Consider the following 9,106-nt stretch of genomic DNA (forward strand, 5'->3'; position numbering starts at 1 on the left):
GCAAGCCCTATGATGAAGCATGCCACAATTTGTAGATGAGGGCAGTTTCTACGCATCTAGCACAGCCACGGCCCGTGGAGGGAGTTTCGGTGAGGCGGAGAGGCGGGGCGAGGGAGGGGCAGGGTGGGGGGTGCTAAAAACCGGAGTATGGATAATTGAAGGTAAGTAAACAATTTAATTAATAAAACGAATTTCATAGCGCACCCTGCATCACATTTTGCGATGCAGGGCACGCTACGAAATTTGTTTTATTAATTAAATTGTTTACTTACCTTCAAATATCCGTACTCCGGTTTTTAGCACCCCCCCACCCTCGCCCCACCTCTCCGCCCCACCGAAACTCCCTCCACGGGCCGTGGCTGATCTAGCACATGCCACTTGAACTAAATAAGTGCGAAACTTAACATTCCTACCCCTCTTTTTTGTGTGTGAAGTCGATTGGGGAAATAATTTGTTCTCTCCCCCTTTCTTTGCGTGTGTTTGACCTCAATTAGCTTCACATGTAACATGTGATTTTTCACTCATTATGCAATGTATGCACCCTGTATATGGGGATAGTAAATCATTCGGCTGGATCAAAACGGCTGTTCGTCAGGAACAATGAAGGACAAGACAGGAGCCAACCTGGAGTACAATTTGAAGGTCAGTACTGGAGAAGAGACAGTAGGAACAAGACTACAGCTTTTTAAAATTGCATAGCAGCAATCAGTCAGACTTATGATCTTTAAAAGTTAGGATCATATTTTCTTAATATAAAGGGACTTTTATGCAGAATAGTTCACGGGAAAGAATGGCAACTGTTAGTAGTTCCACTACTGTTTAGAGTAGTAGACTTATCGTGATAATCAAGTCAGAGAAAGTCAGCATGGCAAAGGGAAAAACTAAGAAATATCTCTTAAGGAAATTCTATGAGCTGTGGTGCTCTCATGAGGGGCGTAGGTATTGCCAGAAGTGTCAAATTTGTCAGCTGTTGAATCCTTCATATGACAAGAAAGCTCCTTTGCAGCTCTTACCAATTACAGATATAACTTTCACGCAAGTTTGCATGGATCTTATAGGACCCTTAATACCATCTTTGAAAAGGCATCAGGACATACTGGTATTGGTAGACTATGCAGCAAGGCCATCTGAGGCTATTCCCCTCTATGCTATGACTACATATATGATAGCCCAGGCAGTGATGTCTTTTTGTCCACATGGTGGGATTTCTGAAACAGATTTTAACGGACCAAGGGACACCCTTTATGTCCGCATTGATGAGTCAGGTTTGCCAAGTGTTAGAAAACTAACACATTAGGACATCAATTTATCATCCACAGACAGATGAATTAGTTGAATGATTCAGTGAAACTTTTAAGTCTTTGTCGAGGAAAGCAGTGCAGGAATGCATGTGAGATTGTAATAGGAAATTACCATTTGCTTTATAAGTCATCCGCTGTCATCCCCAAGAGTCTACCAGATTAGGTTTCTTTGAACGGGTCTTTGGAAGACAGCCTGGATCCTTGTTAGATATGGCTAATGAGCATTGGGAGGATCAGGTGGAGGAAGAATGAAATATATTTTAGAATATGTCCTAAGCCTAAAAACACTTTAAACATTCTGTGGGAAAAATCAACCTCAACTAAGTTAACATCAGCTCCAGAGAAAGAGGAGAGAGGGTATGATAAAAATACAAAATTGAGAGAATTTTAAGTTGGGGATAAAGTATTAATCCTATTGCCATCTGTGGAAAATAAGCTGTGGGCTAAGTGTACAGGTCCCTATAAAATCTTACAAAGACTTACCGCTGTTACTTATAGAGTCGAAGTGCTTCAGCGGGCATGAATAAAGCAAATATATCATGTGAACTTATTAAAAAAAATGAGGAACCGGAAGAGGTGATACCAACAGATATAACATCATACTTATCCACTCTCAACAGCTTGTAAATTGAGCTACTCCCTAATATCCAGGAAGATGGTCAACAAATTGAGCTGGGGAAAGAATTAAGCGAGGAAAAGCACGGGGAATTAAAATCATTGTTAGGAAACTTGCCAAATGTATTTTGAACTAAAGCATCTGGAACATACTTAATCTATCATGACTTAGTGTTTCTTTCCTGGTTAGACCATTTAAATAACTGAACAGATTTTTAGGTCTCTGGAGGAAGTAAGTTCAAGGGCAACTCTAAAACAAAATCAAATTGGTCAACAAGGAGGTAAGATACACTAGGGGGAGGTGAAATAAAACAAGAGGTTGATAAGGTGCAAACAATCTAAGAAATCCCTTAACCAAATACTAAAAAGAGGTAAGGTCCTTTTTTGAGCTAGGAGGATACGGCCATAGCTTCATCCCAAATTTTGCAGATGTGGCAGAGCCCGTAATTAACTTGTTGAAGAAAATCCCAAATGTGGATAAATATATTCATTACAGATTTCAGAATTGTTTTGAACATTCAAAACAAAGGGTGTGTGTATAAAGCAGGTTTGAAATGTCCAATTTTTATGCAACACTTCCTCTTAAAGACAGATGCAACAGGCAAACGGTTAGGTGCAGTTTTGTCTCAACAGAATGAACATGAGATTACACAACCAATTTAGTACCTGAGCTGAGTTATTGCCAAGAGAATAGCATTATGTGACTGTTGATAAAGTCAGTTTGATAATTATTTAGGCAGTGGAGTCTTTAAAGTAATATCTGTTGGGTCGTACATTTACGTTGTATATAGATCATGCACTCCTAGAGTGGCCAGGCAAAATACAAAGAAATTTTTAATTTCAGACTGTACACCAAGAAGGGAAGATGTAGACCACAGTGGACTTTGTAACAATGCATCCTTGCATAGAATGGCAATAACAGCTACTAGCTTGTAATGGGAATAAGAACCAGAGGATGAATGAGGAAGCAGGAGACTTAGCTATCTCAAAACAGCCGGTTTCACAGTAAGAATGAAGGAACAAGGTTGTAGCTGAAATGGAAGAGAGGTGAATGGTCAGCATTGAAGAAGAGACAGGGTGACCTGAAGAGAAAGAGGAACACAGGACATGACACAGCAGAAGGAGCAACAGTAGTACAGAGCCATGGGGCAGTAGGTCATCCACACAATGGTAGGCGGGAGCAGCATGAGTGAGTTGACTTGAGGCCTGAGAGGTGAGAAAGCAGAGTCAAGAAAGCTGAGTAAGGAGTCATTGGCAGCTGAGTCCCTGTTTGTACCCACACCTAGCCACCTGAAGGAAAAATTGAACTGTGGCTCAAGGCAAGTGTCTAGAGAATGATTGGAGCCTTGGGAAGTCTGGCTACATTATCGAAGGGAGGAGGTGAAGCCACCACTGATAAAGTACAGGAAGGGTGCACTAAGTGTGAAGGGGATGGTACAGTGGGAGCGCTGAGTGGTGAAGGAAGTAATAAAAGCACTCTGGGTAGGTGATCACTCACAGCAGTCCTCAATATTAGCTATTCTAAGACTGTTTTGGAGTGAGAGGCTAGAGCAGCAGAACAAGAGGCTAGAGCAGCAACGCAAGCATCCCTGCAGCCCTGCTCTCCTCCCTCCAGTCTAGTCAGCATGCGTCGCTAGGTTTGATGGCCATGCTCATGTCTGCCCACTCACCTGCGCTTGAGCTCTAAGCTGCATTGGCGCTCATCGGAGCCTTGGAAAACTCCTACTGGTTAGCCCAGAACTCAGATTTTCCCACTATTTGGCACCCAGTTGTTTGTGGAGTCTTGTGTTTCTGCATGCTGAGCAGCCGGCCCTGTGTGGAAAGAACAGTGGAGGCTATTATGAGCACGTTTTTTTTCAATCTATTGGGAGCTTTCAACTCATTGCAGTGTGCTTGTTTGATGGTGCCGCTTGCCTCATGTAGGGTGTGTAGCATACTTCCGCAGTGGTCTTTTTGAGTTCGGAAGTATTGTTTGACATAGAAAAAGTGGAGAGACAGAGTCTTTGGGCGAATGGTGTTTGATTCACCTGAGGTGCTTCCAGCTGGCGCTGTTTAGCTCAGCTCCACTGTGTCGGCCCAGTGGGGAGACGGGACTGCAGTTGCGCAGCAGGGAGATTGCGCAGTATGTGCTAGGCTTGGTAAGCACTCCGGTGGGCGATTCCAGACCTAACTCCTGTGCTCCAGTATATTTGGATTTTAATAGCTGCAAATGTAATAAGGTTGGAGAGAACCCTTTCTCTACTTTGGAATACGTAGAGTGAACAGTATGCAGGGTGTTTAGGGTGGAGGCAGCACACAGCGTATCTGGAGGGAGGAGGTTAGGCGAACCTTTGGTTCTTTGTTCCTTTTCTTTTCCTGTTTCAGTGAATTCCCTTCAAACTGCATAATTTTAACTTGTGCCGGATACAAGTTGACCAGACCAGCAGTCCCAGACCCATTTGGAAAGGAAAGTAAAGCATTTTTATTGTTTAGGGCTGGCTTAATCTGGGAACATTGTGGGCATTGGATAAAGATAATGTGAGGAGAAAGAGAAATCAGACAGCAGAAGAAAAGGATAAGATTACAGACATGGTGAAGACGCAAGTAGGAGAAGGGACAGTGATTACCCCAGTAAACGGCTGTGCTTGTCCTCATGAACCTTCACTGAGCTTAAACGTAGCTAATTCAATAAACAAAATTGTGGAAAAGCACTTTAAACAAAAAAAGGTAGTAGACTTTTCAGTCGTTGGTAGTCCTTTAAAACAAGTATATTTATTAAGCCAATTGAACTTTTCTATAAATATAAATGAAGTATGTAGTGTTATGGATCTCTTGCCTGATTTACTCAAGAAGTATCTAGAACAGCATCTTTCTTCGTCTCCATGTCTGTTGCATATTACTCTTCCCGCCTATAATTCAGTATCCTCTCAGTGTCTATTACAATTAACCTCCCAACCTGGTAAAAACTTGATTAATTCCAATTAACTAATACTGAATGCACACGCTGGTTTTATAGAAGAACATTCAACTACAGATCACTTATTTAGCCTTTACATTTGATCTAGTAAACAGGAGTTTGTTATGGGAAAAACTAATGTGGATGAATATTCTAAAGCACTATCGAATGTGATAAAATGGCTACATCGTGATAATTGGGATAGGATGGAGGTAGAGGCAAATGGTACTTTGTCAAGGGAAATCCATATCCAATATGGTCTGAGACAGGGATTTGTTCTTGCCCCTACATTGTTTGCCTTATATCTAGCCGATCTGCTAGGTATTCTAAGTAACATGCACTCTTTTTCTCCAAAGATGGGAAGTTGCCACATATCGTATTTATAGTATGCTGATGATCCTGTCATACTAGATGCAACTAGGCTGGGTCTACAAAGAAAACTAAAAGCTTTCAATAATTACTGTAAAGCAAATGACTGAATAATATATAGGGATAAAACAAAGATATTGATCAGCGTGAAAAAACCAAAACTTTTTAAGTGGTCTTTAGGGATATGCTAATTGCAGAATCCCCAACATATGAGCATCTTGGTATGGTATTTAATAGAAAATTGCAATCAAAATGCATTTAGTCACTTTAAGAACTATAGCACTTACATTTTTGTGAGGCTTAAAGAAATGTAAGAGATTCACATGGGCTGTCACTAACTCCAGTGTTCACTTCCAATAAGGTCATAGACCCTCCTCAAATTCCATATGGCTCTGAGGTCATAAACCTGGGTCAAAACATCATTGGAATAAACTGGAGGGCTATTGCCTTAAAAATCTCTTAGGGCTTTCCTCATCAACCATGTCATAAGCAAATTGTGTAGAAATTGCCTAACCTCTTGGAACTGTATGGCAGCAAATATAACTTTTCGCTTTTGGCATAAAATGGAAAGGGGTACGAAAGTAAAAGTATTAAAAACGCTGTATGGATGTGATCTGTCAGAGCGAGTTGGGATGGGCAAGAGATGTAAGGGTTGTATAAGCGAACTGGCAATTTTACTTCATTTAGAAGATTTTAAAAGCAACGCTCCTAGAAAATACACACAAGGGGAAACAATCTGCTGTTGAATCTAAGGCTAGTGATTTGATTTATCTCAACTCAAACAGTTCCATACATTCTTTTTTAAATTCATGGCTCATGGCTGGAATGTACATGCTTTCCCTATTTGTCATAGCTGTCACATCCAGTATGGCAGAGAGAGCTCATGAAACATCAGTTGGGGTTCAACCCTGGATTTGCAACATTAAATAGGGACAAGAACGATATTGCAGTTGCGGATTAAACATGAAAACATTGTGTGCACATTTTAATAGATTGTTTATAGCTTGTTGGAAAAAGGCGCACGTGTGAAAGGTCAATATTAATCAAGTACGGAGTAAAAATGAGATTGAAAGCAATAACATTTTTATATGACATGCAATTTTTAGATGTAGCTACCACAGTAGGTAGGATTATTGTAGCCCTAAGTAGCTCAAAAAGAAGGGGAGGAAGACATGGTATTATGTAATAGGTGGATTAAGTACAATTTAACCTGGTATTATTGTGGTTGTGATTATGAAGTTGTATGCATTATTAGCATTGCTATGATAAAGGATAATGTATTATGATATCTTAACTCTAGTTTTAAATCTTTATTCATGCTGTGTTATATGCTTGGAATTTTAGAATAATTTGGTTTAATAGATGACGGTAATTCATTGTTTTTAACCTTAACCTTAAGACTGGATTTTTTCTGTTTCTTTGAATAGGGGGAATGACTCTTGACATCTCCTGAAGGTGGCAAACCCATAGCCCGGTTTAACCAGGGAAGAATTTTAGATGTATTCTAACACCAGAATATACTGCAACAAGAGGATCACTTCAACAGAAATTATTGTGGACTATATTTAAGAGACTTTAGATCTCTGCAACATGGCAGGAGATTCTTATAAAGTGTTAATAGCAAGTCTTAGTTTGTTGTCTAGTTATTGACTGGGATACATCCACTCCCATGATATTCAACTGCTCTGTGTTGTGCTGACCACCACAAATCCTTGTAATGCCTACTCATCTTTGTCCTAATGCCTAAGTGGCCTTCCTGTGCAAGCTCCAGCACATTACTTCTCAAACCAGCTAGAACAATTTTGAAAGCCTCATTTTCTTACCATACTATTTGTAACCACAAATGCATCTACTATATGCTTTGACACCTTCTTCTATATTCAAAGCACTCACCACCGGGCAGGTCTCCATAACATGACGCTTCATTGTAGAAAGATGAAGATCTGCATATGCTTCCCTTCTCCATTCATCTTCTGTCAAGGTTCTGATCTGACCCCACTCCATCCACCGCACAAGGCAAAGGCATACTTAATTTGAAAAAATCAGCTGGAGCATTCATCCACACAGGAAGGTGTTCCAATTTGTATCTAAATTCCTGCTAACTACATTACCATTTAGCAATGCAAGATGTTACATACCCACCAGAACAGATATAAAAAAGGGTAAAAAACTGGGTATTAGTTTAGAGGAGTGAGAGCCCCACTCAAATAATAAGCACAGTCCTCTTCAAGGTGAACCACAAAAGTCACTAAATAAACCTGCTCTTTGCCCTCTGGTAGCTTGGCACAAAAACAGTCAGGCTTAACTTAGAGGCAATGTGTAAAGTATTTAAGCAGCAGTCAAACAGTAAAAAAGGGACAACAGAACAAAAGCGAAATCCCAAACCAATTTAGAAAACTAGAGTAAATTTTAATTACAAGCAACAAAACCGCTATTTCGGCGATTGTCAAAAAAGCACATGTGATACTGATGGAGCAAGGATTCAAGAAAAACGAAACTTGCTCGGAGCAATCCTTCTTACATATACATACTATTAAAATTGTGAATGGAATGAAATTAACATGCACCAAGACACAAAATATGGGGAGATAATCTTTACGCATGCTTAAATCAATCTATATATATAAAAACAAATGTATGTCTGTCTGTCTGTCTGTCTGTCTGTCTGTTTGTCCTTTATGCATTACTACACCATTCATCCGATCGCCATGAAACTTTGGGAAGTTGTTGAGTACACTCCCGCAAAGGTTTCTGGCATAAATTTCTTTTAAATATCGGCCCCCCAGGGCCCTCATAATCTTTTGGATATCGCACGGAATAACAAAAATCATCGGTGACTCAGTGCACGTGCTATATTAGAAGCTACGAACAATGATGTAAATACCATCAATTTCAGCATTCAAAACGGAATACCAGGCGAAGCGACAGCGTATAAGTCCATCGATACTGTGATGAATCAAGACGAAGTTGTCAATTACCCAACGGAATTCTTGAATTCACTGGATTTGCCCGGTATGCCACCGCACATTTTGACATTGAAAATTGGCATGCCTATCATTCTTCTCCGAAACATCAATCCACCATGACTTTGCAACAGTACAAGACTTTCGGTGAAAAAGATGATTAACAATGTCATCGCAGCTACAATTTTGAATGGGAAATTCAAGGGGGAAGATGTACTGTTGCCACGTATTCCAATGATCCCAGCAGATATGCCATTTGAATTCAAACGTTTACAGTTTCCGGTGCGACTTGCTTTTGCAATGACCTTCAACAAAGCACAAGGACAATCGCTGCAAGTGTGTGGACTCCATTTGGAGAATCAGTGCGTCTCACATGGACAGCTGTATGTGGTCAGCTCACGCGTCGGAAAACCTTCTGATTTATTTGTGGACGCACCAGACGGAAAAACAAAAAATATTGTGTATCCACAAGCACTCGAATAAACAAATAGAATTAAAACGACACTTTGAAATGTTTTCCATAATAAAATGAATACGTTTCAATAAAAATGACACAATGGAAATTGAATGTTATCATAACAAGTTTCCTTGAATTTCCTTTCTTCTGTGATCGCAGCAACGCGCGACGGGTAAGCTGGTGTGAAATAAAATCTCAACGCGACTAAAACTCTCTTTAATATGTGGAAACGCTTTGCACATGTGCGAACCAGAATTGCGTAGTAATAACATGACTAACTTGATTTGAGAGGGAAATACTCTCACAGATGCGCAAGAAGGACTAACACGTGGTCTTGAGGAACCACATGCCTGGCATCAGCTAGCTTGAATTTAAAAGAAGGGTGCTTTTGGGAATGCTTTTGCTCAGAAAATTAACAATAACATGGGATAGAGTAGAAGTGGGTGGTAAACAGTGAGGATCATAT

General features: G+C 40.2%; 1 long non-coding RNA gene across 1 annotated transcript in view; it reads left to right on the plus strand.

Annotated features, from left to right (window-relative positions):
* LOC144819352 (uncharacterized) overlaps positions 1-6,778 on the plus strand; it is a 33,681-nt gene extending 26,903 nt beyond the window's left edge. Inside the window, exon 3 of the long non-coding RNA XR_013607305.1 lies at positions 6,648-6,778. This is a non-coding gene — a long non-coding RNA (uncharacterized LOC144819352). The remainder of the gene's footprint in view (positions 1-6,647) is intronic.
* Positions 6,779-9,106: the final 2,328 nt, after the last annotated feature.

Source organism: Lissotriton helveticus, chromosome 2_1, assembly GCF_964261635.1.
Source record: "Lissotriton helveticus chromosome 2_1, aLisHel1.1, whole genome shotgun sequence".
Lineage (NCBI taxonomy): Eukaryota > Metazoa > Chordata > Amphibia > Caudata > Salamandridae > Lissotriton > Lissotriton helveticus.